Raw genomic sequence first — 12,787 nt, 5'->3', positions numbered from 1 at the left:
ATGAAAGGTGGAACTTAGTGAAAAATACATAAATTTTATATTTCAGTGGTAGAAACGAAGGTGAACTATCGTGATTCTGTTTGGGGACCCACATATATGCATATCATGTAATAAGACAAAACTCCACAACAATAAACTCTTTCTATTTTTTTCTTGTTTGTAATGAATTAGGCCTTGTTGTTTTCCAGGATCTTCAGAGATTTTAAAGGAAGATAACACAAAGACAGATAAACATATCCTCTATTCAACCTGTACGTGGGGAAGTCAATATATTTTTAATGTAAAAAATTGGTGGTAGCTTGGTAATGAAGATACTATAGCTTGCAAAATAAGACCCCTGGGGAATGCTCAGAATGAATCTTGAACCTTGGAGTCCTGGTAGCAAGTGGGTAAGATGCTGAGACATCAAAGTCAACAACATTTCTGGATCACACATCAAGTGCAGAATACTGAAAAGGATGTAATACTGGTGCTTGTTTTGGGGCATGTGACTTATACATAGTCTGATAGATAAAGAGATTGACAAAGGTATCAATGATGTTAAATTTTGTTAAGATTGTTGGTTTGACTGCAGAGAAACAGCATAATAAACTTCTGTCCAAGTGGGAATTTGTTCTGCTGCTTTTTCTTTCTTGCAACTCAGCAAAATCACATGAAAACCGTAGAGTTGGAAAGGACCTTGGAAATCAAACACCCACATTTGAGAGATTAAGAAATGGGGGCTCAGAGAGGTTAAACCATTTGCTGTAGGTAGCCCAGCTAGAGAATGGTTAAATCAGGATGGGAAACCAGACTTGTAGTACAATTTTCATTTTAACATATTGCACAGAACTTTCACCCTGTTGTGCTTGCAAAAATAGTAATTCATTTCACACTGCTAGTAATATAACTCTTTTGAAGTTTGTTACTATTTCTTGAGACTTAAAATGGTTGTTTGTATTGGGCAGCCTTGATAGTTCTCATAGAGAACTTATGATGGAGTCTTTTCCTTGTATGTTTTAAAAGTTGATCAGATGTTATTAATGGACATATTGTGGGGCCAGTATCTTGCTTTGTGTCAGAGTGAGAGGATGAAAAGTGGTTGTGTATTTGCCATGTGTTGGTAATGACTCCAGAATGGAAGCCAAAACATCTGGATTATGGTCCCACCTTTATATTATTTTACTGTGTTCTGAATCTAATTTCCTCATCTGACCAAAGAAGTCTTCTGTTAAATAATCTCTAAGGTCCCTATAAACTGAAATATCATAATATTCTAAATCATGAAAAAGAGAAATTTTGGTCTATACTTCTTATAGGACTATTATGGGCTAAAGATTTGAAAAAGTCTAAGTCTATTTTGTTATTATTATTTTTTTAAGATTTTATTTATTTGAGAGAAAATGAGAGAGAGAGAGAGCGCGCGAGAGTGTGGAGGGTCAGAGGGAGAAGCAGACTCCCCACCAAGCAGGGAGCCGATGTGGGACTCTATCCAGGGACTCCAGGATCATGACCTGAGCCAAAAGTGGTTGCCCAACCAACTGAGACACCCAGGCGCCCCTCTAAGTCTACTTTGTAACAGTTCTCTAAACAATTGTCCAACTCTTAATTTCATACTGGATTTGGGATTTTCTTACTCACAAAATTGTTAACTTGAACTGTCAAGCAGTAAGAAGTGAGTACATTTATCTAAATATGTATTACAACCACACTGAACTCCCTATGGTACTAATGAAAGTGCTGAAACTCCCATGCTTATTGGCCTTTGCACCTGTTGTTTTCTCTGTCTACCAACCCTTCTACCTTATCTTGGTTCTAGCCTAGCAAACTCCTACTCATCCTTTAGGATCTAACTCAAATGTCACCTCCTCAAGAAGGCTCCCATAACTATTTCACTTGTCAGTCAAACCAATGTTTATTGTTTACCTACTGTGTGCAAAGAATTCTGTCAGTAGCTAAGGATAGTCACAGCCCTAGCTCTTATACCTTAATAAGGAAGATTGAAATCAAGTAAATCATTGTAAATAAATAATGAATCTTGCATATTTTGCACAACAATGCAAAATGATGTGAGAGAAAAACAGCAAGTGCTCTTAGAATGTCTATTGGAGGAAACGAAACTCAGGCAGAATTAGTGGCTCTCTTCTCTGGGTTCAGACAACATTTTATTACATGTCTACTGTGATACTAGTTACACTGCATTCTTACCAGTATTATAAGTAAATTTTCTATCTCTTCTACATCTGGATCATCCAATATGGTAGTCACTGGCCACATGTGACCCTTTAAATTTTATGTAATTAAAATAAGATACAATAAAAATTCATTTCCTCAGTCACAGTAACCACATTTCAAGTGCTCAGTAGCCATATTTGCTAGTGGCTGCCATATTGAACATTGTATCATCACAGAAAGTTCTGTTGAACAGTGCTGCTCTAGACTGAATTCCTCAATTTCAAATATTGTGTTTCAGTAATCTTCATATCCTTAGGACCTGAAACAGTTATTTATATAGCAGAAGCTCAATATTGGTTGATTGATTCATTCATTTACTTATTCAAAAATATTTGTGTATGTGCTATTATGTGCTAGGTACAATTCTAGGTGCTGAGGGTAAAGCAGTGAAAAAATATTTTCTGCTTTCATGGAGCTTATATTTTAGTGGGGTTGAGGGGAATTGGACAATCAACAAATCAAGTAAATATATAATCTGTCAGATAGTGATGGGTACCATGGAGAAAAATGAAACAGGTTAAGTTACATATCAAGTAGCAGGACAAGGTTGAGAGGAGAATGGGATGCTTTTTTTACATAAGGTGGGCAAGAAAGGCCTCACTGGGGGAATGAGGCACGGGGAGGGAGCAGCAAACAGTGTCCCTGAGGCAGCAGTGTGACTCGTTCCAGGAAGACTTGTATTCCTAGAGCTGAGTGAGTACTGTAAAGCATCATAGAAATGATAGTGGACAGCAGAGGAGGGAGCAGGGCTCTTGTTACTCCAAGTGAGATGGGAGAGATGGGAATTGTTGAGCAGAGGAGCGAAGGGGTCAGACTTATGTTTTAAGTGTGATTGGTCTGGCTGCTATATGGAGAATAGACTGAAGGGACAGTTAGAAGCTCTAAGGCAAGAGAAAATAGTAGCTTGAATGGATGGTGATCATGAAGGTGGTGAGTAGTGTACATATTTTGAATGTACAGCAGGCAGGTTATGTTGATAGATTGGATAGGAAGTGTGAGGGAAAGAGAGTCAAGGATGACTCCAAGCATTTTGGCCTGAGCAAGTAGAAGAATGGATTTTAAATCAACTGAAGTGAAGAAGACAGTGGAAATTATAGATTGGGTAGGAAAATCAGGTATTTGATTTTGGACATACTAAGTTGAAACATCTATTGGCCATGAGTGATATATTAGTGTCTGAGATCCAGCTAGAGGTATAAATGCTTATTGACTGAATAATTGAATGAGTGAATATGACATTATTATCTTAAAATAACAATTCTGAATGTGAACCTGCAGGGCTTAGACATGGGGACTAATTTGCATACAAATAAGAGAAAATTCAAAGAGGAGGCCTTAGAATGTGAACAGACTCTGGATGTGTGACCCAATAAATAAGATCAATTAATTCATCCCTGTGATTATTATTTGAACAGGGATTTCAGGATTTTAAATCTAAAATTTCCTTTGATTCAGATGATGGGACAGGATGTGTTAGTTTTCTATAGTTGCTGTAACAGATGACTACAAAGTTAGTAGTTATAATAACACAAATTTATTATTTACAGATATGGAGGTCAGAAATTTAAAACGAGTCTCAGGCTAAAATCAAGCTCTATGCAAGGCTGTGTTCCTTTTTAGAGGCTCCAGGGGAGAATTTATCTTTCTCACATTGTAACACTCTGACTCTGACCCTCTTGTCTCACTCTTTTACTTATAATGACCTTTGTAATACACTGAGCTCACTTGAATAATCCAGAATAATCTCCCCATTTCAAGGTAGATGATTACTAATCTTAATTCTATCTGAAACCTTAATTCCCCCTTGCCATGTAACATAATTTATTCACAAATTCTAGGGATTAGTATGTGGATACCTTGGAAAAGGGGATGGTCTTGAGTTTGTTTTTTCTTTTACTATCAAAAGATCAATATACAATATTAAAAGTGATTGAGAGAATATCTAGAGGATAAATAAACTCCAATTAGACATCCTCTCAAATGCTTTTATTATTGTATATTGATCTTTTGACACTAAAAGCCAAAGAAGGTTGAGAAAAGCTAAGCAAAGAACAACTTGAACAGGAGTTCACATTTATGTAAAATTGTGCACATGTTCTCTTTTTGGTCAATTTAAGAATATTTATAGCATATGTAAAAACAAACTGAGACCTAAGAATATTGTGCTGGAGGGTATATATGTGTGTGTGTGTGTGTGTGTGTGTGTGTGTGTGTGTGTATTTGTGTAATTGTTACATATAAACTTAATTATTAGCTATAAATCTTATATAAAATCATATTAGATGAATACTAGAGTTTGTTTTATGCTACTCTTAGGATTTATTTTTTGACTTTTATGTATACCTTAGATTTACAAAGCCCTTGTTTTCTGAACTTATGTCTATAAAATGCAAATGCCCTTATGGATCACAGGGTAGAACATTTGAGGTTGAGATTACCCTGGAATCCTGGAGTAACTATTACATTTAGTTGATCTATGAAGTGTCAGATCTTATTCTGAAAGGTCTCCTACTCATTCTTATGGCTGCCTTTTCAGCCCAGGCCAGGACAACTGTAACAGTTTCCTAATTGGCATTACTCAGGTGAATCCGAAGGCAGAGTGCAGTGGGTTGAGAGAGGGTTCTGGAATCACATTATCAGAGTCCAGTCTTATTTTGACTACTTTACTAGATAGATGACTGTAGACAAGTACATCACTTCTGTAAACCTCAGTTTTCTTTCATATACAATGGGGATACTACTGACTTCATGGAACTGTTTTGGGGTTTATATTAAACTGAGAGTTAATGAACTTGACCAAGATAACCAGTTGTGAACTTATTGGTTCTCAGATCCAAATCTACCTCCTGTCTTGATTTTTTTAATAATGGAACTGGACCCTTTGCCAGGTGATGCAATGGTATGTTTTATTAATAGAGGGTGCTGGAGGGGTCCTGCAAGGTTTAGTGGAGGGGATGAGGCATTTCTTCCCAGTTTTGAACTCTTTTTTTTTTTTTCATCTCCTAAGGCCCAGCTGTCAATGATATGTGGAAGACGCAATAGACTTTACCCTCCACCTAGTTTCTCTGGCACCCCAATGTGCAGTTTTCTACATACCATCTTAGACTTGCCCATACCCTAGCAGGCAGTTTTCATTGGAACAGCTTTGGCCTATGGTATCTCAGCAGATGTTCCTGGCATCTCAGTGGACAGCTTCCTGTGAAAGAGCTCTGACCAATGTTATCCCAGAAATCCCTACCACCCAGCAGGCTCTAATTACACCCTCTCCAAGGCTGAGGTATAAATCTCAGCTTTGATGGGGTGAGGTAAGTGTAGTTGAGGTCCTTTCCCAAACTTGCTTCTACCTTAAGTACCTCCCTCAACTCTAGAGGTAATAGCTCTTCTCTATTTTTGCTATTTGTGTATTCTTTACAGTCTTCTTTTATCCTGTTTTGTGGTTAGCTGCCTTTACTAATTAATAATTATTTATATAAAATTGTCTCTATTCAAATTACTGATATGGTTTCTGTCTCCAGAGTAGACCCTGAATGATAAATTAACAGAGAAAAATAAAGATAAAATAAGCATCCCAAGAATATGAGCTAAATAAATAATCTGAAAGTGATTTAAATGAACAAAGTATTAAAAGAAGTAATAAAAACCATAAAGAAATAATAGGGCTCTATGAAAAAAGAATATGATACGCAGATTGAAAAAAATGTTTCAAAATTACAAAAATGTAATCATTAATTAAGACTTGAATGGTTGGATCAAATATCTGGTTAGGTTCTGATTAAGAGATAATCAAAGACTTTAAAGGTAGCCCCATGGCATTGTCTAGGTTGTAACAAAGAGATAGGAAATGAAATATTAAAGAAAGTACAATAGAATAGCTGCAACTGAATTATATGATCCAACACACACCTAATAGGAATTCTCTCTCTTTTTCTTTCTATGTCAACTACATATATTTCTATAGATCTATAAATATATCATCTATAAATATAGAGATTTTATATATTTCCAGAAGGAAAGTAGAAAGAATGGGAGAAGAGAAGAGACAATATTTGAATAGAGACCAGCTGAGGAGGTCCTCACAAGCTTAATATGACATGGAAGATAAATAAGAGGTATGGGGAAAGGAAAAATAAGAAACCAAAGTGCCATTGTCACAGATGATATGGTTATATACTTATGAAATTTAAGAGATTCTACTTATAAATTAGAAGTAATCAGAGAGTCCATCAAGGATATTGTCTACAAATCTGTATATAAGAATTGATAGCATTTGAATAATCAGATAAAACTGGTTTAGAAATGTAATTTTAAAACATCCTATGTGGTTCCTGGGTGTTTCAGTCAGTTAAGCAACCGACTCTTGATTTCAACTTAGGTCTTGATCAGAGGATTGAAGTTCAAGTTCTGCATTGGACTCTATGCTGGGCATGGAGCCTACTGAAAGTTAAATAAATAAATAAATAAATAAAATACTGTATTCTTTTAGCCACAAAACTATAAAATGTGTGAAATTAAATTTAACATAAAATGACTTTGTAGAAAAATTTAAAAAACATAATTGAAGAATATATATGAAGATCTAAATAAATGGAGAATAATACCATGTTTTTGGTCAGGAAGTCTCAATATCTTAAAATTTTGCTTCTCCCCAAAATAGTTTCGCAAAGCAAAAGCTAGTTCAACCTAAATCTTAAATTTTCTCAGAACTTACAAAGCTATTTCAAACATTTCTATGGATGAATTAAAGGGACAAAAAACCCCCCCAAAACCTAAAAGAAAACTTTGGAAGAAGATTAAAGAGAATGAACTAACTCTGTCATTTGTTAAGAGTTGTTATAAATGATACAGTAATTAAAACATGTTGAACTGGCAGAAGGATATACAAATATATCAGTGTAAACAGAACAGGGAGCCTAGAAATAGCCATGTACGTATATGAAAAATTAACGTATGGAAGAAGTGGCTTTCAAGTCAATGGTGAAAGATAAAATAATAGATGATGGCGAGACAACTGATGAAGCATATGGGACAATTGATGAAGCATATGGGAAAAATAAATTTGTGAGCCTACCTCCCACCATACACAAAATAAACCCTAAATATATTAAAAACAAGGACAAATTGAAAAGTGTAAAAAATAGTAACAAATATAACTATGATGCTGGAAGTTTGGAAAAGAGCTCTTCCACAAGACTCAAGAAGCACAAAGCTTAAAAATGTTGATAACTTTAGCTATTTAAAATAAAGAAGATCTGTACAAAAAAGCCATAAAATAAAATAGATAAGCCCCTTACTGGGTGAAAATATTTTCAATCCAAGCCACCAATAAAGGATTGGGAAGCAAAATATATATTAAACTTAAAAGGAAATGGGACATTTTATGAAAGTAGATTACTAAAACTTAAAAACTTATCATATGATATTTTAGTAATAATATCAGAACATAAGAACTTTCAAAAACTGCTTGTCTTAGGATACAGTGGTACAGCTGCTTTGTTTTTGTTTTATTTTGTTTTTACATTTTGATTTTTTTTCTTTAAAAGGAGTGAGTTGTGTAACAAGTTTAAAAGCTTTATAGAGAAGAAAAAAACTGCTAGAACCAACTTATTCATCATTATCTTCTTCATCTTCATCTTCCTTGTCTTCCTCCTCTTTTTCTTGCTTTTTTCAGCCTTGACAACTCCCTTTTTTGCCACATCAGACTTTCCTTTAGCTGGATATGCAACAATATCCTCTACATATTTTTTCTTCAGCTTGGCAGCCTTCTTTTCATAAGGCTGCTTGCCATATGCAGCAGTGTTACTTCACTCTCCCAATTTCTTTGCAATGTCACCAATGGATAGGTCAGGATGTTCTCTGATTTTTGGGTGATACTCAGCACAAAACAAGGAAAAGGCCAAAGGAGGCCTCCAGTGCACTGGGATCCTTGAACATCTTTTTTGTTTCCCCCTTAGGGGGGATATAAGTTTTCTCTTCCTCTTTCTCTTCTTGTCCACCTTGCCATGTCTTCAAATTTTCATTTTTCCTTAGCAGACGTGGTCTTCTACCTTTCTGAGCATGTCTTAGAAAATTCTGAGAAGTTGACTGAAGCCTCTGGGTGCTTCTTCGTGTTCTCAGCAAGTTTGCACAAAGAATGCACATGATGACATTTTACCTCTTGGCCTCTTCAGATCTTCACTGCCCATGTTTAATTATTTTCCTCAGTGAGGCACAGAGTCGCCCAATGCCTGTCTGACTCTTGCTTGCCCCCATGCTATCTCTATGGAGCTCAGAGCATTGCAATGACCATGTCTGGTGTATCTACTTTGGAGAGTACTTTAATAAGGTCTATGGACTTGAAAATGTGTATACACGTGACTAACATAGTAAAAAAATTAAAAAAAAGAAAATGTGTATACCCTACAAGATAGTGATTCTACTTTTAAGTTGCATATTGTGGTTGAACTCTCAAATGAAAAAGCATTCTCAAAATTGTCAGTGCAGCCTTGTATTAGCAGAAATTGGAAGCAACGTAACTGTTCAAGAATAAAGAAATGAATAAAACAATTTAATAGAACACTGAAAATTAAAGAAAATGGACTGGGAGGGTACATGTCAGCATCTGTAATTCTCCTAGTGAGGTATCTCTAACACCTTATTTGTATCTTTATTTATTTGTATCTACTACATTTTTTATACATATCTGAGGCAAATATTGCCAAATATTGGGGTGCCTGTGTAGCTCAGTTGGTTAAGGGTCTGCCTTGGCTCAGGTCATGATCCTGGGGTCCTAGGAGTGAGCTCTGCATCAGGCTCTCTCCTTGGTGTGGAGCCTGCTTCTTCTTCTCCCTCTGTTACTCCCCCTGCTTATACTTGTGCTCTCTCTCTCTGTCAAATAAATTAAAAAAAATAAAAATAAAAAAGTTCAAATATTGCCAAATATCAACATTTATTAAATTGAGGGGAAAGGTGCTTTGTGTTTTGTTATACCCTTGAACAGCACAGTTTTGAACTGTGTGGGTCCACCTTTATGAAGATTTTTTTTTTTTAAGATTTTGTTTATTTATTGGAGAGACAGAGACAGAGATAATGAGAAAGGGCTGGAGCAGGGAGGAGAGGGAGAGCAGGCTACCCATTGAGCTGGGAGCCCCATGGGGGTCTTCATCCCAGGACCCTGGGATCACTACCTGAGCTGAAGGCAATCACTTAACGAACTAAGCCACCCAGGTATCCCGTTTTTTATTTTTATTTTTTCAATAAATATAGCTCTGTGTGTATTTTCTCTTCCTTATGATTTTCTTAATAACATTTTCTTTTCTCTAGCTTACTTTATTGTAAGAATACAGTATATAAAATATATAACATGTAAAATATGTAAAAATCAACTATTTATGTTATCAGTAAGGCTTCTGGTCAAGAGTAGGCTAAAGTAGTTAAGTTTTGTGGGAGTCAAAAGCTATACATGGATTTTTGTGCAGGGGTTGGTACTCTTAACCAAATTTCAAGGGTCAGCTGTATTATTATCTGTACTTTTCTATATGTTTGAAATACTTCATAGTTAAAACTAACATACTTATTTAAATGAAGACAATAGTACAAATGTTAAGGTATTTACCTATTCCTTATTTTGATCCACTATATATCTTCCTCATCTTCCTCCTCTATCTTGTATTTTTCCCTTACTTCCTCTATGATCCCCTCTTTTGTTTCTTAAATTCCACATATGAGTGAGATCATATGATAATTGTCTTTCTCTGATTGACTTATTTCACTTAGCCAAATACCCTCTATTCCAACCACATTGTTGCAAATAGCAAGATTTCAGGGTTTTTTTGGATGGCTGAGTAGTATTCCATTGTATGTATCTAGATCAAGATCTAGATCTAGATACCACATCTTCTTATCCATTTATCTGTCAATGGACATAGGCACTTCTTCCATAGTTTGCTACTGTGGACATTGTTGCTATAAACACTGGGGTGTAAGTGCCCCCAAAGATACAAATGTACAGATACATTTGTATCTTTGGGGTAAATACCTAGTAGTGCAATTACTGGGCCATAGGGTAGCTCTATTTTCAACTATCTGAGGAACCTCCACACTGTTTTCCAGAATGGCTGCATCAGCTTGTATTCCCACCAACAGTGTAAGAGTGTTCCCCTTTTCTGCATTCTCGCCAACATCTGTCATTTCCTGATTTGTTCATTTTAGCTGTCTGACTGGTGTGAGGTGATATCTCATTGTGGTTTTGATTTGTATTTTCGTGACGCCAAGTGATGTTGAGCAAATTTTTTGTGCTGGCCATTTAGATGTCTTCTTTGGAGAAATGTCTGTTCATGTCTTCTGTCGAGGTCTTGATTGGATTATTTGTTCTTTGGGTGTTGAGTTTAATAAGTACTTTATAGATTTTGGATACTAGCCCTTTATCTGATATGTCATTTGCAAATATCTTCTCCCATTCTGTCAGTTGTCTTTTGGTTTTGTTGACTGTTTCCTTTGCTGTGACTGTTTCTGTATACTGTCTCTATTCCTTTCTGGTCTATGTACTTCTGGGCTCTCTCTTCACTTAAAGGATCCCCTTTAGTATTTCTTTTTTTTTTTTTTAATTTTTATTTTTATTATTTTTTTAAAAAATTTTTAAAAGATTTTATTTATTTATTTGACAGACAGAGATCACAGGAGGCAGAGATGCAGGCAGAGAGAGAGGAGGAAGCAGACTCCCTGCCGAGTAGAGAGCCCGATGTGGGGCTCGATCCCAGGACCCTGGGATCATGACCCGAGCCGAAGGCAGAGGCTTTAACCCACTGAACCACCCAGGCACCCCTCCCCTTTAGTATTTCTTGCAGGGCTGGTTTAGTGATCACATATTCTTTTAGTTTCTGTTTGTCCTGGCAGCTTTTTATCTCTCCTATTTTGAATGACAGCCTTGCTGGATAAAGTATTCTTTGCTGCATATTTTTCTCATGTAGCACCCTGAATATATCATGCTTGTCCTTTCTGGCTGGCCAGGTCTCTGTGGATAGGTCTTCTGCCAGTCTAATCTTTCTACCCTTGTTTGTTACACACCTCTTGTCCTGACCTGCTTTCAGAATTTTCTCTGGGTCTCTGAGATTTATAGGCTTCACTATTATACATCAAGGGGTTGACCAATTTTGATTTTGAGGGGTGTTCTCTATGCCTCCTGGACTTGAATGGCTGTTTCCTTCCCCAGATTATGGAAGTCCTCAGCTATAATATGCTCCAATATGCCTTCTTGCCTCCCACCCTCGTTCTGTCTCTTTCCTCTTCTTTTGGGATCCCAATTATTCTAATATTGTTTTGGTTTATGGTATTACTTATCTCTCTAATTCTTGCCTCGTGATTCAGTAGTTGTTTATTTCTCTTTTTTTCAGCTTCTTTATTTCTCCAGCATTTTGTCTTTTATATCACAGATACTCTCTTCTGCCTCATTTCTCCTAGCAGTTTGAGCCTCCATTTTTTATTACATCTCATTAATAGCCTTTCTGATTTTGACTTGATTAGATTTTAGTTCTTTTATTCTTTTATTTCTCTAGAAAGGGATTCTCTAGTGTCTTCTATGCTCTTTTCAAGCCCAGATAGTATGTTTCTAATCATTTTTCTGAACTCTAGTTCTGACCTCTTCCTTATGCTCTTACTGATTAGGTCCTTGACTCTCAGTACTGCCTCTTGTTCATTTTTTTGAGATTCGTTTTTCCATCTTGTCATTCTGTCCAGAGAAGAATAGATGAATGAAAGAACAAAATACTAAAATAACAACAAAGACCCCAGAGAAATATATACTAAGCAAATCAGAAAAGACTCAAAACAGGAAAAAAAAAAAAAGAGAGAATTAAAAAAAAGAGAATGTAATCAGACAGTGAACAGAACAGCAATACAGTGGATCCCATTTGTATTTTGGTCCATTTATTAGAAAACTACATCCCAAAATTGTAAAGGTAGAAAAACTTACATATGTACTAAGATAAAATTAAATACAATGAAAGGATAGAATGTAAATGTAAAAATGAAAATTAAAAGACAAAAAAAAAAGAAAAAATATAAAAAGGTGAACAGAACAGAGCAATATGCTATATCCTGAGTGTATTTTGGTCTGTTAGAAGAAACTATATCCCAAAATTATAAAGAAAGAAAAGCTTCTATGTATACAAAAATAAAATTAAATACAATGAAAGGATAGGATGTAACTGTAAAAATGAAAATTAAAAAAGACTAAAAAAAATGAGAATATGATCAGACAGGTGAAGTGAACAGAGCAATACACTACATTCTGGGTGTATTTTTGTCTCTTTGTTAGAAGAAACTGCATCCCAAAATTGTAAAGAAAGAAAAACTTTATATATATAGTATATATATAATTTTTCCATCTTGTCATTCTGTCCAGAGAATAACAGATGAATGAGAGAACAAAATACTAAAATGGAAACAATGACCCCAGAGAAATATACACTAAACAAATCAGAAGAGACCCAAAACCAGAAAACCCCAAATATACATATATATGTAGAAATAAAAATAAAAAATAAAAATAATAAAATATCTATATCTAAAATATCTACATATAAAATTAAATATAATG

General features: G+C 35.4%; 1 pseudogene across 1 annotated transcript; it reads right to left on the bottom strand.

Moving 5' to 3' along the window:
• Nucleotides 1-7,815: 7,815 nt before the first annotated feature.
• Nucleotides 7,816-8,396, bottom strand: LOC308344296 (high mobility group protein B1-like; annotated as a pseudogene). Its single transcript has one exon. The product of its transcript is annotated as a high mobility group protein B1-like (transcript).
• Nucleotides 8,397-12,787: the final 4,391 nt, after the last annotated feature.

The sequence above is a fragment of the Martes martes genome (assembly GCF_963455335.1).
Source record: "Martes martes genome assembly, chromosome: 6".
Taxonomy (NCBI): Eukaryota; Metazoa; Chordata; class Mammalia; order Carnivora; family Mustelidae; genus Martes; species Martes martes.
This window is presented reverse-complemented; position numbering and strand designations above follow the sequence as displayed.